At 35.2% G+C, this 22,013-nt stretch overlaps 2 pseudogenes; one reads left to right on the forward strand and one right to left on the reverse strand.

Moving 5' to 3' along the window:
• Positions 1–22,013, reverse strand: part of LOC143387607 (F-BAR and double SH3 domains protein 2-like) — a 124,335-nt pseudogene that overhangs the window by 31,117 nt on the left and 71,205 nt on the right.
• On the forward strand, positions 12,386–12,761 carry LOC143387611 (transcription initiation factor TFIID subunit 13 pseudogene; annotated as a pseudogene).

A 22,013-nucleotide genomic window follows, 5' to 3' on the forward strand; every position in this document is an offset into this window, starting at 1 on the left:
AGACCCACTCAAAATGTGGTAGCATACACATTACTTTATACTCATCTGTGCAACTGCTGACCTTTTAAATATAACTAGGCTCCTTAATGACTGGAGCACTGACATTCGGTGCTATTCTTCTGATAAGTGTTTGATAATTGTTTTGAATGAGTATCCTATATAAAGTAATTTCTATTGCTCTTCTAAGAAAAGATTTTACTTTGAAGAGGTATACTACTTCAGTTGATATTAATCTTAAGATGCATTCAGTGCCACTGAGTTAAAAACTACTGTTTCCTTTCAATAACCACTTTTTAATAATAAATGATCTCTTTTTAATAATTCTAATATTTTCAGCACAAGCTTAAATAACTTCTTTTTTTAATATTTATTTTTAATTTTTTGGTGGACACAACATCTTTGTTTTATTTTTATGTGGTGCTGAGGATCGAACCCAGCGTCCCGTGCATGCCAGGTGAGAGCGGTACCGCTTGAGCCACATCCCCAGCCCCAATAACTTCCCTTTTGATTTGGCTGCCTTTGGTGATTGTTTGTTGATTAATAGTCTTTTTGCTTTTAAGTTATGATGCAGCTGTCAGAAATAGTAGGGACTGGAAAAAAGTTCCTCTTCTACAAATTCAAGAAAGGGAATGACTGCCTCGTCTTTAGTCCTTATTACAAAAAAACTTACTAAACAAGTGACTATAAAACCAATTTTAAATCTGTCTGAAACAGTGACTGCTCTGCTACAACAGGCATGCCTCTGAAAGTCATCCTCCAGTGACAGCTCCATGCTTCTCTGATTGACAATCATCTCCAGCCTCATCCAGTATTCATGCCTTTACTTCTGCTTCGGGTAGTCTGCCATCTCCAAAAACCATGGCTGGGAGCAGGGGGTGAAGTGTGCAGCTCAGTGTAGAACACTTGCTTAGAATCAAGTTCTGGGTTCCATCTCCAGCAGCAAAAATACTGCTCCCTCCAACCCAACCAAATAACTGACCAAACAAACAAACAAACCCCAAACAAAACCTCCACCCATGCTAGGAGTGAGTCAATCCCTAAAACATTCCCAGTCTGCCAATCCCTAAAATTCATGCTTTCCTAAATCCTACATATCAGCTCTTGATTGTTTAGAGAGAATGTTTTGTAAAGATCATTCTGTTCAATAAATGTAATTCATCACACATCAATAGACTTAAAGATAAGAATCATATGATCATCTCAATAGATGCAGAAAAAGCATTCAACAAAATACAGCACCCTTTCATGTTCAACACACTAGAAAAACTAGGTATAACAGAAACATATCTCAACATTCTAAAAGCTATCTATGCTAAGCCCCAGGCCAACATCATTCTAAATGAAGACAAATTGAAAACATTCCCTCTAAAAATAGGAACAAGACAGGGATGCCCTCTTTCACCACTTCTATTTAAAATAGTTCTTGAAACACTGGCTAGAGCAATTAGACAGATGAAAGAAATTAAAGGGATATGGATAGGAAAAGAAGAACTCAAATTAGCACTATTTGCCAACGATATGATGCTATACCGAGAAGACCCAAAAATTTCCACCAGAAAACATCTAGAACTAATGTTTGAATTCAGCAAAGTATGAGAATATAAAATCAACACTCATAAATCAAAGGCATTTCTGTATATCAGTGACAAATCCTCTGAAAGAAAAACTACCCCATTTACAATAGCCTGAAAAAAAAAAAACCTTGGGAATCAACTAAAGAGGTGAAAGACCTCTATAATGAAAACTACAGAACACTAATGAAAGAAATTAAAGAAGACCTTAGAAGATGGAAAGATCTCCCTTGTTCTTGGATAGGCAGAATTTAAATTGTCAAAATGACCATACTACCAAAAGTACTATACAGATTTAATGCAATTCCAATCAAAATCCCAATGACATTCCTCATAGAAATAGAAAAAGCAGTCATGAAATTCATCTAGAAAAATAAGAGACCCAGAATAGCTAAAGCAATCCTTAGCCAAGAAGAGTGAAGCAGGTGACATCACTATACCAGACTTTAAACTATACTACAGAGCAATAGTAACAAAAACAGTATGATATTGTTACCAAAATAGACTGGTAGATCAATGGTACAGCATAGAGGACACAGAAACTAACCCATATAATTACAGTTATATTAGACAAAGGTGCCAAAAACATATATTGGAGAAAAGATAGCCTCTTTAACAAATGGTGCTGGAAAAACTGGAAATCCAGATGCAACAAAATGAAATTAAATCCCTATCTTTCACCATGCACAAAATTCAACTCAAAGTTGATCAAGGACCAGGAATTAAACCAGAGACCCTGCACCTAAAAGAAGAAAAAGTAGGCCCTAATCTCCATCATGTTGGATTAGGTCCTGTAAGTCTCGATAGTGCAAGAATTAAAAGAATCAACAAATGTTATTGATTCAAACTAAAAATCTTCTTTTCAGCAAAAGAAACATCAGTGAGGGGAATAGAGAGCCTAAAGAATGAGAGCAAATTTTTACCACATGCTCATCAGAGCAATAATCTCTAGGTTATATAAAGAACTCAAAAACCCTGACACCAAAAAAACCAAATAACCCAATCAGTAAATGGGCCAAGGAACTGAACAGATGATATACAATCAATGAACAAATATATGTAAAAATGTTCAACATCTCTAGCAATTAGAGAAATGAAAATCAAAACTAACTCTTAAGATTTTATCTCACTCTAGTCAGAATGGCAGCTATTAAGAATATAAACAGGGCTGGGGATGTGGCTCAAGCGGTAGTGCGCTCGCCTGGCATGCATGCGGCCCGGGTTCGATCCTCAGCACCATAAACAAAGATGTTGTGTCCGCCGAAAACTAAAAAATAAACATTAAAAATTTCTCTCTCTCTCTCTCTTCAATAAGTGTTGGAGAGGATGTGGGGAAAAAGGCACACCCATACATTGCTGGTGGGACTGCAAATTGGTGCAGCCATCTGGAAAGCAGTATGGAGATTCCTTAGAAAACTGAGAATGGAATCACCATTTGACCCAGCTATCCTACTCCTCAGTCTATACCCAAAGGACTTACAAACAGCATACTACAGGGACACAGCCACATCAATGTTTATAGCAGCACAATTCACAATACCTAACTGTGGAACCAACCTAGATGTCCTTTAGTAGATGATTGGATATTTAAACTGTATATGTGTGTGTGTGTGTGTGTGTGTGTGTGTGTATACATACATACATATACATACACACACCACACATACACACACAATGGAATATTACTCAGCATTAAAAGAGAATAAAATAATGGTAATTGCAGGTAAATGGATGGAGTTGGAAAATATAATGCTAAGTAAAGTAAGCCAATCCCAAAAAACCAAATGCCAAATGTTTTCTCATATAAGAATGCTGATTCATAATGGGGATGAGGAGGGGAACATGGGAGGAATAGACAAACTCTAGATAAGGCAAAGGGAAGGTATGGGAAGGGAGGGGGCATGGGGATAAGAAAGGAAATGGAATGAAATGGACATCATTACTCTAACTACATATATGAAGACATGAATGGCATGACTCTACATTGTGTACAACCAGAGATATGAAAAATTGTGCTATATATATGTAATATGAATTGAAATGCATTCTGCTGTCATATATAACAAATTATAATAAATTAAAAAACAAAAAAGATCATTCTGTTATTTAGCAAGTAATAAATTCAGCTTAATTGTTTCACATATTAGAATGGTGGTCTCTTTCTTTTAACTTTGAAATTTCCAATGAGAGAATTCTTTTTTTTTTAATTTTATGTATGTATGTATGTATGTATATATGTATGTGGTAGTGAGGATCAAACCCAGTAACTCATACATGCTAAGCAAGTGCTCTACCACTGAGCCACAATCCCAGCACCCCCAATGAGAGAATTCTGATGACCCTCTCTTGGTGGCTTTCTGTTCGACTCTCACAGATTCCACTCATAATACAATTTTAGTCTACCTCTTCTTGGGAAGTTGGTGTCAAAAACAACCTGATCTCTGATTTGTTCAAGTGGGGTTTTATGGCTGAATTAATGTTGTTATCTTAAGAGATTTTAAAGCATATAATTTTTTTTAAATGGAGGCAAAATTTACCATCCTAACCATTTTAAAGTTCAAAATTGAATGGTTTGGGGTATCATATAGATTGTTATGTAAAGTAATTAGAGTTTTGGCTTAAAGGGACATCATTTGGTAAATATTCTTGAAAAATTAGCTTTTTTGATCGCTCATGAAAAAATAAATTTAATATGTAATTAAAAGACAGAAAAAAAAGAATCTTTACCTTTCTTTTGTCTTCCCTCCCTCCCTTTTTTGGTAATAGTTTTATGGACATATAATTCATATATCATAAATTCACTCATTTAAAGACTACAATTCAATGGTTTATAGTACATTCACAGTGCACGCAATCATTTCTGTCAATTTTAGAACATTTAATCATCCCTGAAACAGCTCAGTATGATTGAGCTATTGCTCATTCCCTGCTGCCCTGAGCAGCCACTAGTCTGCTTTCTGTCTGTAGATTTGCCTCTTCTGGATATTTAATATAAATTAAATCATAAAATATGTGGATTTTTTGTGATTAGCTTCTTTCACTTAGCATGTTTTTTTAAAATTTTTTTTTTAGTTATACATGGACACAGTATCTTTATTTTGTTTATTTTTATGTGGTGCTGAGGATCGAACCCAGGGTCTCACATGTGCGAGGCGAGTGCTCTACCGCTGAGCCACAACCCAGCCCCTCACTTAGCATGTTTTAAGGTTAATCTCTGTTGTAACATGTATCAGTACTTCCATCTTTTTAATGGCCAAATAATATTCTGTATTTGTCAACTAATGGACACTTGGGTTGTTTCTATTTTTTGACTATTATAATGTAGTTATAACATTCATATACAACTTTTTCTGTGTGCATGTTTTCATTTCTCTAGGGTGTATAGATAGGAGTACATTGTTGGGTCATAAAGCAACAACTCACTTGCAGAATCACTGTTGATCCCACCAGCACCATATGGTTTCTCCATATCATGGCAAACAACTATTAAAGTCTGCCTTTTTGATTCCAGTCATTCTAGTAGGTGTGAAACTCATGGCTTTGTTTGCATTTCCTTGATGACTAATGGTGTTAAGCATCTTTTCAAGTGCTTATTAGACATCTGTACATCATTGGAGAATTATCTATTCAGAGTCTTTGCCCATTTTAAAATTGGGCTGATTGTCTTGTTATTTTTGTCTTTTTAAGATGAGTTTTCATGTATTCTCGAAACAAGTCCCTTATCAAGTACATGATTTGCAACATTTTTTCCCATTCTGAGATGTTGTTCACCTTTCTGACAGCATCCTTTATTTTTATTTTTCTGGATTAAACACAGGAGTACTTAACCACTGAGCCACATCCATAGCTCTCTGTTTTTTTTTTTTAGACAGGGTCTCACTAAGTTGCTGAGGGCCTCCATGAGATGCTGAGATTACAGGCGTGTTGCTACTACACTTGGCTTGATCGCATCCTTTAAAGTATGAAAGTTTTTAATTCTGATGAAGTTCAATTTATGTAGTTTTCCCCCCACATTTTTTGCTTGGGCTTTTGGTGTCAAATATAAGAAACTAATCCAAGGTCATAAAGACTTACTTCATGGTTTCTTTTCAGAGTTTCATAATTTTACCTGTTACATTTAGATTACTTTGGAATTAATTTTTGATCTGATGTTAATTTTTAAAATAATTAATTGGTAGGCCATGAGACTAAGGTGGCTCCAGTATCCTGGATTCCTATGTAAATAAATAGGAACCCAACTCAGTGTAAAGGGTAAAATGAAAAAAGCTTCATCAGTCAAAAACTGCCAACTACCTTCTAACAGGAAAGGATCTAAATAAGGCTACTGCTCCACATTAACCAATCAAATATTTTCTTTTTTTGCTTTCTGGTTCATCCTACAAATCCTCCAAGCACATGCTTAAACCCAGTGGCTCGGGAGGCAAGACAGGAGGATCACTGTTCAAAGCTAACCTCAACATCGAGGCTCTAAGTAACTCAGTGAGACCCTTTCTCTAAATAAAAATACAATAAAGGGCTAGGGATATGGCTCAGTGGTTGAGTGTCCCTGAGTTAAACCCTCAGTATCCCATCCCCCAAATCATCAGTGTACCTATATGAGAGAAGATCATAAGACATCATTTCAGGAGGGGTCCTATCACATGCCAGTAAGAATGAATGCTGCATAGAGAGGCCAAGAAGAATCTGGACAGGCCTTGCTTGGTTTCCCCACTCAGTCTATTAGCACTAGATCATACTCCTTTGTCCAATAAATTTCTACGTGGTTGTCCATACTTCAATCATGTCTATGCAATGAAGTCTCCATAAAATGAGAAGGTTTGGAGAGCTTATGGACAGTTGCATGCATGGAGGCTTGCAGGAAGGTGAACAAAAGCTCATTTTCATGTTGGGATGGTGGTATACAACTCCATGGGAATGGAAGTTTCTGGACTCAGGATTCTTCTAGATCTTGCCCTATATATGTCTTCATCTAGCTGTTTATTCATATCCTTTAAAATACCCATTATAATTGGTAAATGTGTTTCTCTGAGTTCTGTGAATGGCTCTAGCCAGTTAATTTGGCCTAAAAGCAAGGGGATTGTGGGAATCCCAATTTTTAGGCAGTTGGCAGAAGTTCTGGAAACCTGGGCTTGTGACTTGTATCTAAAGTGGGGGCAATCTGGGGCCAATCTGTGGGATCTGATGCCATTTCCAGGTTGATAATGTCAGAGCCGAACTAAATCACTGCCAGGTGTCTATTGAAGAACTGAATGCTTGCTGGCTGGTGGGAAAAAAAAAAATTCTTGTTTATTTTGGGATCATGAAAGTGATCTGTGTTGTGAGCATAGAGCAGGGGGAATTAGTTTGGCTTGTTTCCTCAAAATCCTCAAGAGATTCCAATTGTTTATTTATTTATATATTTGATACCAGGGATTGAGAGTAGGGGCACTCAACCACTGAGCCACATCCCTAGTCCTATTTTGCATTTTATTTAAAGACAGGGTCTCACTGAGTTGATTAGCACCTTGCTTTTGCTCAGTCTCCCCAGCCATTGGGATAACAGGCGTGTGCCACCACACCCAGCTCCAATTGCTTATATTTTAACAATTGCTTATAAACAGAATTTTCCAGTGTTTTCAAATCAATTTTGATGATATGCAAACTGATTAAAAGCTTTGGAATATACCTTTCTGTAAATTTCATAAAAATTTACTTAACCAAAAATTCTGAGGTGGGTACATTAAACTCCATTTAACAGATGAGAAAAATGATTTAACTGCGATCATACTGATTTTGGTAAATTTTTTTACCAATGGTTCCTAATGAATCATGCCTTCTTGTCCAAGTTGTCCCCTCCCATACTGATTCTGGGCTTGTCCTTGTGATTTGGTTTGGCCAAATCCATTTGCTAGAAGCCGAAGCTCACTGATAAGGGCCATTCAACTTTGTTAGGGAGGCCAATTTTACCTATGTGAGGATGAAAGAAGACACAGGAAAGACCCAGTCCTCCAGGCAACTCTATGGCTGAATGTAGTGCTTAAGTAATATCAGGAAAAACCAGTAAAAGAAATGCAGTTAACATCCAGCATAGTAAAAAGCAATAAAACACTGCTGTGTTTGCTATAAAGTTAGGGATAGTTTTTAAAGGCAACAACAAATTATTGTTTGAATAATTTAATTTTTGTATGTTTGGGCATTTTCCAGGTATCATTCTGTTACTGATTTTTAATTTAGTTCTGATGGGTCACAGAACTTACTTTGAATCTTTTTTTTTTTTTTGTAGTTGTAGAAGGACAGAATGCCCAGAGTCAGTGTGGGAGGGGACTGCTTAGATAAGGCGACATGTTTTATTAGGAACCATTGGTAAAACAATTTACCAAAATCATACCAAAATCATACCAAAATCAGTATGATCTCAGTTAAATCATCTTTCTCATCTGTGAGATGGAGTTAAATGTGTCCACCCCCAGAATTGTTCTATGAATTAAATAAAAAATATTTATGGTTATTTTTATGTGGTGCTAAGGATTGAACCCAGTGCCTCACACACAGCCCTGTATGTGAATCTTTATAAACTTAGTGAGACTGATTAACAATCCAGTATATAATGCAGCTGAATGGTACATGTGTATTTTAAAAGACATACATTCTACTCTTGTGCAGCAGAATAGTCTGTGAATGCCAATTAGGTAAAGTTGTATAGTAGCATATAGGATGAAGTCTTTCCATAGTCTTTGATTTTCCATCTCCTTGTTCTATTATTTGCTGAAAAGTGGTTATTAACTTTCCTAACTACAATTGTAGATTTGTCTTTTTCTTCTTTTAGTTCTGTCAGGGTGTGATTCATGCATTTTGTAGCTGTATTGTTAGTTACACAAATATCCAAGATTATTGTATCTTGATGAACTGACCCTTTCATCATTATGAATCATCTTTTTCTTGGCCTGAAATCCATTTTGTCTGACATTAATATACTCATTACTGGTTTCTAATGATCAGTGTTTGTTTGCCTGCAGTAAGCAATAGCTAAAATTTCTGCTTAGTTTTTTCTTTCTTTCCTTTTTTTTTTTTTTTTTTTTTTTTGCCTTTCAGCCAGTTATTTCCTGGCAAGCTTCTTAGAGTATGCTTCACATAAGGACTCAGGTTTTGGCCAAGGATTGGATGCTAATTTACATGCAAATTTTTGGGCTGCCTGATGTCCATCCTCAAGTCATTAAGAACAAGGATCTCTGCTTGTGCTCTAGTGTGCTGCCCTTCACAGTTTAAGAGCTGCTTAATGCAAATGTCACCAGTACAGGCCCATTCTTTGAAATGGCGATTCCTCTTTGGTTTTAACATGCTTTGGGTCATTTTCCATCTCTGTCAAATGATTTTTGTTTTAATGTTTTTATCCCAGATTAATAACTGTTATACAAAACAGTGAGCCTTTTATAAGCTAATCCCTCTACTATAGTTTAAATCTAAAATGCTCCCTAAAGGCCCATGTGTTATAGGTTTAGTTCCCAGCCTGGTATGATTGGGAGGTGGTGGAAACTTGTAGGACCCAGTGGGAGGTCTTCCAGTCACAGGAGGTATGACTTTGAAGGGGATAATGGGACCCTACCCCTTTTTCTTGCTGTCTTGTTTGTGGCTTGGTTATGAGGTAAGCAGCTTTGCTCCATCATGTGTTCCCCATCATGAAGTGTTTCCTCACCACAGGCCCAAAGGCAGTGGGATGGGACAAATGAACTAAAACCTCAAAACTAGGAGCAGAAATAAAGCTTTTCTCTTTAACTTTATCTGGACCCCCACCCCACCCCACCAGTGCTGGGAATCAAACCCTGGGCCTCAAAAATGCTAAGTGAGTGATCTGTCATTGAATTACAATGCCAGTCCCCAACCTTTTCTCTTTATAAGGAGATTACCTCTGGTATTTGTTACAGTAACAGAAAACTGTCTAATATACTCCCATTACAAAAAGCAAAAACTGGGGGCTGTGGCTGTGGCTTAATGGTAGAGCACTCACCTAGCATGGGGGTGAGGCACTGGGTTAGATCCTCAGCACCACATATAAATAAGTAAAGCAAAGGTATTGTGTCCAACTACAACTAAAAAATAAATATTAAAAGATAAATAAATAAAGGTATTGTGTCCATTTATAACTAAAAAATACTTTTAAAAAGGCAGGAACTGCTGTTGAGATATATTCTACATTCAAAGAGAGTTGCAAAAAAATCTAAAAATTTTGTAGTTTTGATACTGCTTAATATGTATAAAAGGATAAAGAAGTTCCATAAAAAGAAAGAAAGGGGCTGGGGCTGTAGCTCAGTGGAAGACACCTGCTTCACATGTGCGAAGCACCACACAAAAATAAATAAAGATATTTTTAAAAAAGGAGAGGAAAAAAAGTACTGAGATTTTCAATGTAAAAGTGGGAAAAAAATCAAAGAAATTTAATAAAATCCCTCTAACTTTAAATTTAATTGGATATACCAAAATTAACTCATGATCATAAAACAATAATAAATGCATAGCACTAAATCTAAGAAAGAGGGGCTGGGATTGTGGCTCAGCGGTAGAGCGCTTGCTTAGCATGGGCAGGACCCGGGTTCAATCCTCAGCACCACATAAAAATAAAGGCGTTGTGTTGTGTACATCTACATCTAAAAAATAAATATTAAAAAAAAATAAATCTAAGAAAGAACAAAAAATAAATGACGCTCACAGTAATAAGCCCAGACCTTCATAGCTCAGACATTAGTGCCTAAATTTCATTCTCTATTAAAAGAAATCTGAGGGCTGGGATTATGGCTTAATAGTGGAGTGCTTGCCTAGCACATTCGAGGTGCTGGGTTTGATCCTCAGCACCACACAGAAATGAATGAATGAGATGGAGGTGTTGTGTCCAATAACAACTAAAGAAAAGAAAATGAAAAATAAAAGAAAGAAAGAAAGGAAACAAACAAACAAACAAATAAATAAATCTGATCTCCTTGGAGCTAATTCTAAGTCTGGGCAGGGAAAATATAAGGTGAGCCTATGAAAGCTTGTTGTGCTTAAAAGAAAGTATTCAAACTATTGGGGGTAACATCAAAGGGATACAGAAGACACTCTGAATGGACTCCAACTTTAGATAATATGGGGCCAAATTTAGATAATATGGGATTTAGAAAATGACAACTGAATTAATCTAACAAAAAATGAACAAAAATTCATAAGCTGAAAATACATAGGGTAAGACTCCTCAATATTATTGAGGGGTCAATTTTCATCAAATTGATTTATACATTCAGTATAATTCCAATCAAAATCCCAGCCATCTTTTTTTTTTTTTTGTAGAAACTGATAAGCTGATGAAAATGAGAATAGTCCAAACAATTTGAGGACTTACAGTAACTGATCCCAGGACTTATTATTCTAAAGTCATTAAGACTGGACACTGGCATAAGGATAGACATATAGATCAATGGAACTGAACACAATCAAAGGAAGATTCACACATACATAGTCAGTTGTATTCAGTAGAGTTGCAAAGGTAATGAGGAAAACTGCTGGGAAAACTGCATCTCTATGTTGAAAAGAAAAACCATGACTGTTAACTCAAACTGGACCTCAACAACTGAAATAATTCTTAGGATCATAGCCCAAACAGAACACTAAAATTACAACACTTTTTAGAAAACATAAGAGAATATATCACAACTTTAGTGTGGGCCAAAAATGTCTTAAGATTTAACCATAAGATAATACTGATAAATCAGATCTCACCAAAATTAAAAATTTACAATATAGAAAATGAAAAGCAAGCCAAAATCTGAAGAAAACATTCACAATACATATATTTGAAAAATGATTAATACATAGAATTAAGACTGACCCAAATTTTAAAAATGGGTAAAATACTAAAAAGGATATATGTTTGGCCAAAAAATTATAAGACTCAGCATTTTAGCAATCAAATGCAAATCAGAACCACAATGAAATATACCGTATATCCACTCAAATGGCCAAATATATAAAAACCAATGATACTAAATGCTGGTGAAGGAACTGGAACTCCCATATCCTTTTTTTTAACATTTATTCATTTATTTTTTAGGTGTAGATGGATGGACACAACACAATGCCTTTATTTTTATGTGGTGCTGAGGACTGAACCCAGGTCCCGCCCATGCTAGGCGAGCGCTCTCCCTCTGAGCTACAATCCCAGCCCCTAGAACTCCCATATCTTGGGAGTATAATATGGTACAGTCACTTTGGAATACACATTGGCAGTTTCTTATAAACACACATTTACAATATGATTTAGCAATTCCACTTTTAGAGAAATCAAAACATGTCCAATCTTGTATATTACTTGTATATTCTTATAAATAAAGAGTAAAAATCTGGAAATAACCCAAATATATATGAACAGGTAAATGGGTAAGCAAATATATGTATCGAAAGGGAGAGACTGGATACAAGAGTACATACTCTCTTTCATTTAAAGAAAATACAGAATAAGTAAAGTTAATCCATAAGATAGAAAACACTTCCGTTGTTACCTGGTCACAAGAGAACTTTCTGAGATGACAGAAATATTTTATATTTTGATTGTGGTGGTGATTTAGGCTATATATTTGTCAAAGTTCATTGAATTATACATTTAATATGGTTATATTTTACTGTATATATAGTATATTTTGATAAAGTTGATTTTAAAAAACCTATCAGGTCAGAACAATACTCAAGATAGAAAATACCTATTCACCCCACCAGAAATAACGAATACTTTGACAAACACAATGGGGTAAAAAAGAACCTTTACAGGAGAAAGACCCAGTAGCACTACCTTAATTAAGTGACCACTCATGATGGCAGATGAGGAAGAAGACCCGACCTTTGAGGAGGAAAATGAAGAAATTGGAGGAGGTGCAGAAGGTGGACAGGGTAAAAGAAAGAGACTTTTTTTCTAAAGAATTACGATGTATGATGTATGGGTTTGGGGATGACCAGAATCCTTACACTGAGTCAGTGGATATTCTTGAAGATCTTGTCATTGAGTTCATCACTGAAATGACTCACAAGGCAATGTCATTTGGAAGACAAGGTCGAGTACAAGTTGAAGATATGGTCTTCTTGATTCGAAAGGACCCAAGGAAGTTTGCTAGGGTTAAAGACTTGCTTACCATGAATGAAGAATTGAAACGAGCTAGAAAAGCATTTGATGAAGCAAACTACGGATATTGATAATTTTTGTACTTCATGAAATTTCATTATATTCTGTGGAAATCATATATAATAATTGTGTATTTTGTTCAGTAATGTCCTAATATCTAGGCATGTAAATGAAAGATGGAGAAACAAAGTTTTCAGCCTTTATTTTCATGTCTTTGATTTTAGAGTGGTCCTTGAGCCTTTAATTACCTGCCTTTACATGACTATACTTGAATTACTTACTGAGTTTAATGACTACACGTAAGTTAAAGTACCTTACAAATTATGCAGTTCCTTCTGACTTTTGACTATGTAAAGGATGAAGTAGTATTTATGTGTTAGGTATATTTGTGCCATTATAAGCTATACTATAGCTGTTTAACATGTGAAATCTAAGTGTCATTTTGACTATGACAGCTGAGACATATGCCTTACATATTCTGAAGTTTTTAGACAACAGTGGTCTGAGATGTTATTAAACATAGTGAACTGGTTTTCTTTTAAGGAGATGATATTTGAAACTACAAGTTTTTGTAAAAATGTTTATGTGTTTTAAATGATAATTTGTTTTAATATTTTCTAAAGAGTGATTTTTTTATTTTTATTTTTTTAGAAACTTAAAAATTTCATGTTGATGCTTCTATGTTGAAAGACTTTTTTGATTTAAAACCTTTTGGACCTAGGTTACTTTTTAAGTTTTAGAACTCATTTTCCCAATCATCTACTTTCAGGAGCAGGAATGGCAATATTTAATGAGCTAATGGTAGGATAAGCATTTGGGGAAGTGTTTTTTTAACATATTTGTAAGTACTTGTGGAAATGTGTAGTTGACTAAAACTGTAACTACAAAAACCACTTTTGTAGTTCACAGTATACAGGTTTTGTGTGAATTTAGCTTACTGCATTAAATTATTGCCCTTAGCTTAAAAAAAAATGACCACTCATATCATTAACTGCAGACAACTTTATTCTATATGATTCCTGATGTTATGGAAAACATGGCATCACCACTGAAGCATTCCAGCCTAAAATCTAACCTGCCTCTAACTAGGCTGGTAGACCTAACTTGCACCTTATAGAACAGAAATAATGTGTCAGTCTAATAAACGTATAAAGCCAATATTGCAAAACATAATATAGATGTTAAATATAGATGTCAGTAAGTCCATGTTTATTCTTCTCTTTTCTGTATGCTTGAAAATTTTTGCAACAAAAAATTTAAAAAATGATTAGTTGCCTGGTGTGGTGGCACACGCCTATAATTATCCCCGGCATCTTGGGAGGCTGATCTCTAAATAAAATACAAAATAGGGCTGGGGATGTGGCCTATTTTAGTAGGTATTAGTAGTCGAATGCCCCGAGTTCAATTCCCCATACCAAAAAAAAAAAAAAAAAAAAGTGATTAGTCAAGAGGTCTGCTAACATTAAGAGTACAGTAAAACTGCACAATAACAGGCTCTAACATAATGTAAGTTTGGACACAATATGATTGAAAATTGTTTTTATAGTAGGTTCAAACTTGTCATTTCATTATCCTTGTAATAATGAGGCCTTACCTTTTTACATAACTGGATTTTTTTTATAACATTACAACAAGGGTCTTAATTATTTTTGAGTCACTGAGGGACAAGAGTAGCACAGTAATTTTAAATTACTCATGTATGATAGCACTCTATGAGGTGACAATTTAAGATAAAACAGGGCTCGGCATAGTGACACACACCTGTAATCCCAGCAACCCAGGAGACTGAGGGAAGAGGATTGTGAGTTTGAGGCCAATTGCAGCAACTTAGCAAGACCCTATCTCAACAAAAATATAAAAAGGCTGAGAGCATGGCTCAGTGGTAGTGTATCCCAGGGTTCAATCACTCAACCCCTAGTACCAGGTGTGGGGGAAACTTGTATCTATAAAAGTGTGCTTATATAAAGAATAATTTGATATTTTTCTTTTGTTAATTCACTGATACTATATAACCGAACTCTGGATTTTTTTTGTTTGTTTGTTTTTGGTACTGGGGATTGAACTCAAAGGCACTTAACCATTGAGCCACATCCCCAGCCCTATTTTGTATTTTTATCTAGAGACAGGATCTCACTGAGTTGCTTAGTGCCTAGCTTTTGCTAAGGTTGGCTTTGAACTCATGATCCTCCTGCCTTCACATCCAAAGTTGTTGGGATTACAGGTGTGCATCACTGTGTCTGGCTGGACTTTGGTTTTCAAATACACATTTAATTCAGATCATAGAATCTAGTGAACATCTTGGACAAAGGATAATGTAGTCTATAGTTCCTCTTACAGATCTTACACCAAAGGAGGTTACTAAAAATGTCCTATCTTTGATTTCTCACATTATTTTTTCCTTGTTGTGTTAATCATTTCATTGTTCAAAAAAACAGAACTCGACCAACCCAGAAAAAAGGTATAATGTAAACTAAAAAACATTCTGAAACAACATAAGTCATGAACAGACTAGACTACTATTTAAAACTTTTGACTTCTTTACAAGCTACTTTAAAGAACACACACACCTTTTTTAAAAATATTTTTTTAGTTGCAGATGGACACAATACCTTTATTTTTATTTAAATTTATCCATCTATCTATTTATTTCTTCTTTATTTTTTAAAATATTTTAGTTGTAGATGGACAGAATAGCTTTATTTATTTATTTGTGTGGTGGTGAGAATCAAACCCAGTGCCTCACATGTGCTAGGGAAGTGCTCTACCATTGAGCCACAACCCCAGCCCTCATCTTCTTTTTATTTATTTATTTATTTTTTGTGGGGGTACTAGGGATTGAACTCAGGAGCACTCAACCACTGAGCCACATCCCCAGTCCTATTTTGTATTTTATTTAGACACAGGGTCTCACTAAGTTTCTTAGTGCCTCACCATTGCTGAGGTTGGCTTTGAACTCGCGATCCTCCGTCTCAGCCTCCTGAGTGGCTGGGATTACAGGTATGTGTCACTGCGCCTGGCTCACCTTCTTTTTTATTGTAGTAAAGTGTATGTAACATAAATTTTCCATGCTAACTAACCATTTGAAGTGTATTGTTCAGTGGCATTAAGTACATTCATACTGATGTGCAGCCATTACCACTATCTTCCAGCTCTCTTTCATTTTGCAAAACGGAAACCCTATACATTCAACAATAATTTTTCGGGAGTCTGAGGTAGGAGGACTGTGAGTTCAAAGCCAGCCTCAGCAACTTAGAGAGGCCCTAAAGCAACTCAGTAAGATGCTGTCTCTAATATATATATATATATATATATATATATATATATATATATATATATATAATGAGAGCTGGGGATATGGCTCAGTGGCTGAGCACTCCTGGGTTCAATCCCCAGTACTAAAACAAAAAACAACAATTTGCCATTCTCCCTCTCCCAGCCCTTGGTAACCTCCATTCTACTTTTTGTCTATGAATCTGATTACTTTAGGTGCCTCATCCAGGTGAAATCACACAGTATTTGTCTTTCTGCAACCCTGATCTCTTCTGGTTCTTATTTGCATGGAATATCTTCTTCCACCCATTTATTTCAATCTGTCTGTGTCTTTGGATCTAAAGTTGAGTCTCCTATAGAAAGCAAATTTCTGCCAATTTCTAAGTTTTGACTGGACAATTTAATACATTTACACTTAAAGTAATTACTGATAAGAAAGGACTTCTGTCTTCCTGTTTGTTTTATATATGCTTTATAGCTTTTTAGTCCCTACTTCCTCCTGTATTATTGTATTTTGTGTTTAGTTGATTTTTCAGTGTCATGTTTTAGTTCCCTTCTCATTTCTTTTTGTATATTGTATAGCCATTTTCATTGTAGTAACATGGGAATTACATTTAACATCACTATGTTGTAACACTCTAAGCTATTACTTTTTAAATATTTATGTAAAAAATAACATAAATGATGAATGTGTGTGTATATGACAAAAGGCATTTCAAAAAATTTGAATTTCTAAATACCATACTAAGAACATTATTATTAGCTGGGCATAGTGGTGCATGCCTATAATACCAGTGGCTTGGGAGGCCGAGGCGGGAAGATCGAAGCAAGTTTAAGGTCAGACTCACCAACTCAGTGAGGCCCTAACCATCTGTTTCAAAATAAAAAATTAAAAAGGGCTGGGGATGTGGCTTAGTGGTTAAGTGCCACTAGGTTCAATCTCTGGTATCAAAAAATAAAAATAAAATTTAAAAAATTAACATTTCATTTAAACAGTTGTCTTATTTCAAATTCCTGAATTAGAGGCTGAAGACATGATATAGCTCCTACAAATACTCCTGAGACAATCCAAAGATCATGACAGTAAAACAAGAGTTTGTCCATCACTATTGGTATTATTTTTTGTTGTTGTTGTATCTGGGACTGAACCCAGAGAACTTAACTGAGTCACATCCTAAGCCCTTTTTATTTTATTTTATTTTATTTTATTTTATTTTGAGACAGGGTTTCGCTAAGTTGCTTAGGACTTCACTAAGTTGCTGAGGCTGGCTTTGAACTTGTGATCCTCTTGCTTCAGCTTCCTGAGTCACTGGGATTACTGGTGTGTGCCACCATGCCCAGTGAGTATAGTATTTTCATCAGTATCTGGAACATAGCTGATGCAGTGGTTGAATTAATCAGTTAGTAAATCTGCCCCAAATTAACCAGACAAGAATTAAAGATCTCTAGTCTTTGGAAAAGCATTTTTTATATTTTGAATTTCTTCTAGTTGGAAGATTCTTTAACCTATTACAAAAGACCACAAATGACTTTTATTCTAATTAGCAACACTGAATGGAGACATAATATAGGAAAGACTGGATAAAGCAGATTCTTAATAAGGCTCTTGTTAGCAGGAATTAAAAACCAAACTTGAAAGCTATAATGCAATTTTAACCACCTTTCTCTCTCTTGTAACAGGTATTTATAATTAGGTAAAAAGCTATTGAGTAACTATGCAATTCAGAAAAACCAATGCAAAAGATATACAGGCAGAGAAAAGAAAAAGGGTATGTACAAAACAATTAATGTCAATCTCTCTTGTTTTCTAGTCTATCAAAAAATTTCATTATGACAATCTTGTAAGTACTGCCCAAATACACATGCCCTCCTATTTGCCAGTTAATTTTAGCTGGGAATTTTTTTTAAATTCTCTAATATGAGGAAACTGAGAGATCATTTTAAGAAAATAGAATTAATTACATTTTACAGACATTCAAAACTGAGATAATCTGACATTATAATTTTAGCATATTCCATATTTGGGAACGAAAATGATCTTTGAGAATGCAGACTTAAATGTATTAGGAGAGGTGAAATATTCTGTTGTGGGAATCTCCCTTTATATTCTTAGTTTTAAGCTAACAGTGTAGTTTAGCATACTCATACTCAGGGAAATAAAAGGTCAACTGGCCTTTATTTAGGCCTTTATTTAGACTGACAGCTGTTAGTACTACTACTATAAAAGATGTGGTAGTAGAGGCACTAGTGGAGTTAAGGTACTAGATAGTGATACCATGGATGGAGTCTGTAAATGGAAAATATAAGTACAACCCCTTCAGAAAACTTCTGAGACTTGTTCTAAGGTAATCACTTCTGTTCCACTAAGGCGGTAATACTGGCTTCATCCAGAGTGAAGAGAAACAAAACAATAGAATAATAATCTCTTCTACCACAAGCCAGTGTTTTCCAAACTGGCAAGGGCCCGCCAGCAGTACTTGGCCAGCACCAGAGGGTAGTGGTTTAGCTGTGACTCTGAATTCAGAGAGGAAAATGTCTGCTCACTGCACACCCTGCCCTTCTCACTATGGAGGCTGTGGGTCAGACTATGCCAGGAAAGAAGCAGAGGAGAGGTTACCGGAGCTTCTTTAGACCATGAAGATGGCAAACCCATTCTGGTTCAAATCACTTCCATGGGGCTCTGTCAAAAACACGCTCATATATCCTGTGTTTGCCTCTGTCACCTCACCCTTACCCCACAACCACGGAAGCACTTTTTCAAAACCTCTAGAGCAATAAAGGGGTGTTTGAAAATCACTAGTTTAGATTACCTTCAACCAATGCCAGAATTCCTTGTACAGAGTCCCTGACAGATGCTTGCCCAGAATCCTGAGCCCTTACAGTGTTGCATTATGTACTTATTCTGCCACTCAGAAGATCTGACTCTTAGAAAATATTTCTCAACATCAAACTAAAACCTGCCTCCTTCCTACCTTCATATTTTGGTTCAAGTTCTGTTTCTTGAGGTTGCAAGCCACAGATCTATGTTATTCCCTTTTCCCTGACTAATTAAATACTATTCACTGGCCAACACCATCCTAAGTCCTACCTCTGCTCTGAAAACCCCTCCCCCAATGCTCCCCGTGTCCTCCACTTCCTGAAGCATACTTGTATGGCCACTCTTTGGCACTTGTGCTTCACAGTCTTGGTTATCTTTGGCATTCTTTAGGCTTTTCAAATAAGAACATATCTCTTGAGAGTTGTAAAGTCTTGGTCTTTTTTTTTTAATGTCTACCTCCATATCCCTTCATCATGCTGTAGCAGAGTAGATGAATACACATGTGTGTCCTCTGTGAACTGGACCTAGTTTACTTACTTTCTATCACATTTCCTTACAAAAATCTGTTATTCTAATCACTTTCAACTGCCAAACTCTACCCTGTGCCTGCCCCCTTTTGCTAATACTTTCTTGTTCTCTCATTTTGACCTCTCCCCCTCTAGGGCAAGGAGTATTAGCCTGGGGTTGATGAACTCTGATGCTTTACACAACATGTACATTTCTTTTTTTGTGGGAGAGGTTTCATAGTTTTTATACAACTTTCAAAAGATCTCATGAGTCCAAAAAAAATTACTTTTATTATGCCCTATCGCTTCTCAACCAAATCTCTATTGCTGAAGACCCAGTTCATGCCCCTGGATTCAGAAACCACCCATATAAGGGAGATTTTTTAGGTTCTAAATATAAACATATATAATCTTATATAAATATATTACTATGTATTATTATATAATATATAAATTATATATAAATGTTATTATATATTCTATAATATATAAGTTATCATTTTATATATAAACATAAATATCTCTACCATTAACTTGATTATCATTTTACTTTGTTAAACTTTAATATCTTTATTGTGACTTAATTCTTTTGTTATGTAATTTTCATGATTATGAACTCTTCACAGCAGGTTCAAAGTCTGCTATATGTATACTTTCTACAAAGCAGGCACTCAATAATACTACTGTGGACATAAATTAAATGGTGATTCCCCTTCAACTTAATAAGTGTAGGAACTCAGCTTCAAAGGTGTACATCACAGCTGTGACATTGACTGGAGTTGGGCAAAATGCCATAGTTAGCTGCCCCCTTACCTCTGCTTTATGAATATTTTCTCTAGCTTCATCTATTTTCTGTTCCAGTTCTGCTCGGCTTTGTTCTGATACAGCAACTCCATGGCATTCAAGTTCGTTTAGAACCTAAAGAGAAAACAGGTACAGAAAATAATCCTCCTTCTCATCTTTGTTCCTTGAATGATTATTTGAAAGATTTTAGTAACTAAAACCATGATTCCTTTTTTAACAAATTATTATCCTTTCCTTAACTTGTAATTTTGTTTCATTTATTTATTTAATTCTAAAAATTTGGATTATAGACTCTGTAAGTTGCAAAACTAGTACACACTCCCTTCACCCAACTTCCCCCAGTGGTAAAAATTTATATAATTTTACATTAGTAGTTTCCCTTTATCCTCAGGAGATTCTTTCCTAGACCCTCAATGGATGCTAAAAATGCTGGTAATACTGAATTCTAAAATTACTATGTATTTTTCTATAAGCCCTGCAACAATGCTTCTCAGTGGAAGAATTAATCTGTTTTATGTCATGGTGCCTTCTTTGCATTACTAGTCTTGTATTCTGTCGTTATTAAGTAAAATAAAAGGTTAAGCAAAACACTCTGATATTATAACAGCGGATTTGATAATCTAACTGGCTACTCAGTAAGTAACAGGTGGATAGGGTACGTAGCGTAAAAATTATGGTTAAAGTGTTTTGGATCTTGGGTGGGAAAGAATGAGACTTACATGTTATTCAGAATGGTGTGCAATTTAAAACATCTAAAATGTTTATTTCTGAACTTTTACATTTAACATTTCTGGGCTGTGGTTGACTTCAGGTAACTGAAACCATGGATAGTGAACTGCAGATAAGTAGGGGCTACTGCAATAGAGTACAAAAATTGACATTGGCTCAATCTACAGATCCTACTTGGATTGTACAAGTTTTGACATGCATACCTTTAGTTTTTAAAATTTACATGAATATAAAATACTGTTACAAAACAATTAATGCAAAATGGCAAAAGTTTTTTATTACATTGTATAATCCATTATGGGGTAAAACTGTCATACCATCAATTAATTTTTATTTTTTCTAAACCACTTTTGAGCATTTCTCTCTATATAAAAACAAACAGAAAATTTTGTTTAAAAAAATAAAATTAGATATACTATCTTCTCAATGTTTCTAAGAAAGCTTTTCATGTCTGTATAAATAGACTGACCTCATTCTCTTTAATTAATCTATAGATCCAAGAATTTAACTGTACCATGTTTCATTTATTCTTACTCTATTTGCCTTTTGAATTTTCAAGTTTCTCAACATTATACGTGACTCTGTACAAAGAACCCTTTGTACAATGACGTTTTGTACAAAAGTCAATGACTTTTTGAACACATATAGGAATATTTAAGATAAAAAATATAAAAGCAGAAATTGCACATTTTAATTTTAATAGACATTACCAGATTATCTACACAAAGTTGTACCTACTCTTCCTTGTATCTTACCCACACTGAATTTTGCCAATCTTTAGAATTATGCCAATGTATTTTTTAAAAAATGATCTCACTGTTGAGTTGGTGTTTCAAAAAAAAAATCAATGAAATCGAGAAAACTTTAGCCATGCTAACCAAGAGAAAAAGGGAAAAAACTCAAAGGATATATCACCACAGACACCACTGAAATACAGAGGATGATCAGAAACTATTTTAAAAACTTATACTCCAATTAAACAGAAAATCTTGAAGACATCAACAAATTTCTAGAGAAATATGACCTACCCAAATTGAATCAGGAAGATATACAAAATTTAAACAGGTAAATTTCAAGCGATGAAACTGAAGATGCCATGAAAAGCCTATCAACAAAGAAAAGCCCAGGACTTGAAGGATTCTCAGCTGAGTTCTACCAGACCTTCCTTCAAAGAAGAACACCAATCCACTTCAAAC

The sequence above is a fragment of the Callospermophilus lateralis genome, unplaced genomic scaffold (assembly GCF_048772815.1).
Source record: "Callospermophilus lateralis isolate mCalLat2 unplaced genomic scaffold, mCalLat2.hap1 Scaffold_146, whole genome shotgun sequence".
NCBI classification, from domain to species: Eukaryota; Metazoa; Chordata; class Mammalia; order Rodentia; family Sciuridae; genus Callospermophilus; species Callospermophilus lateralis.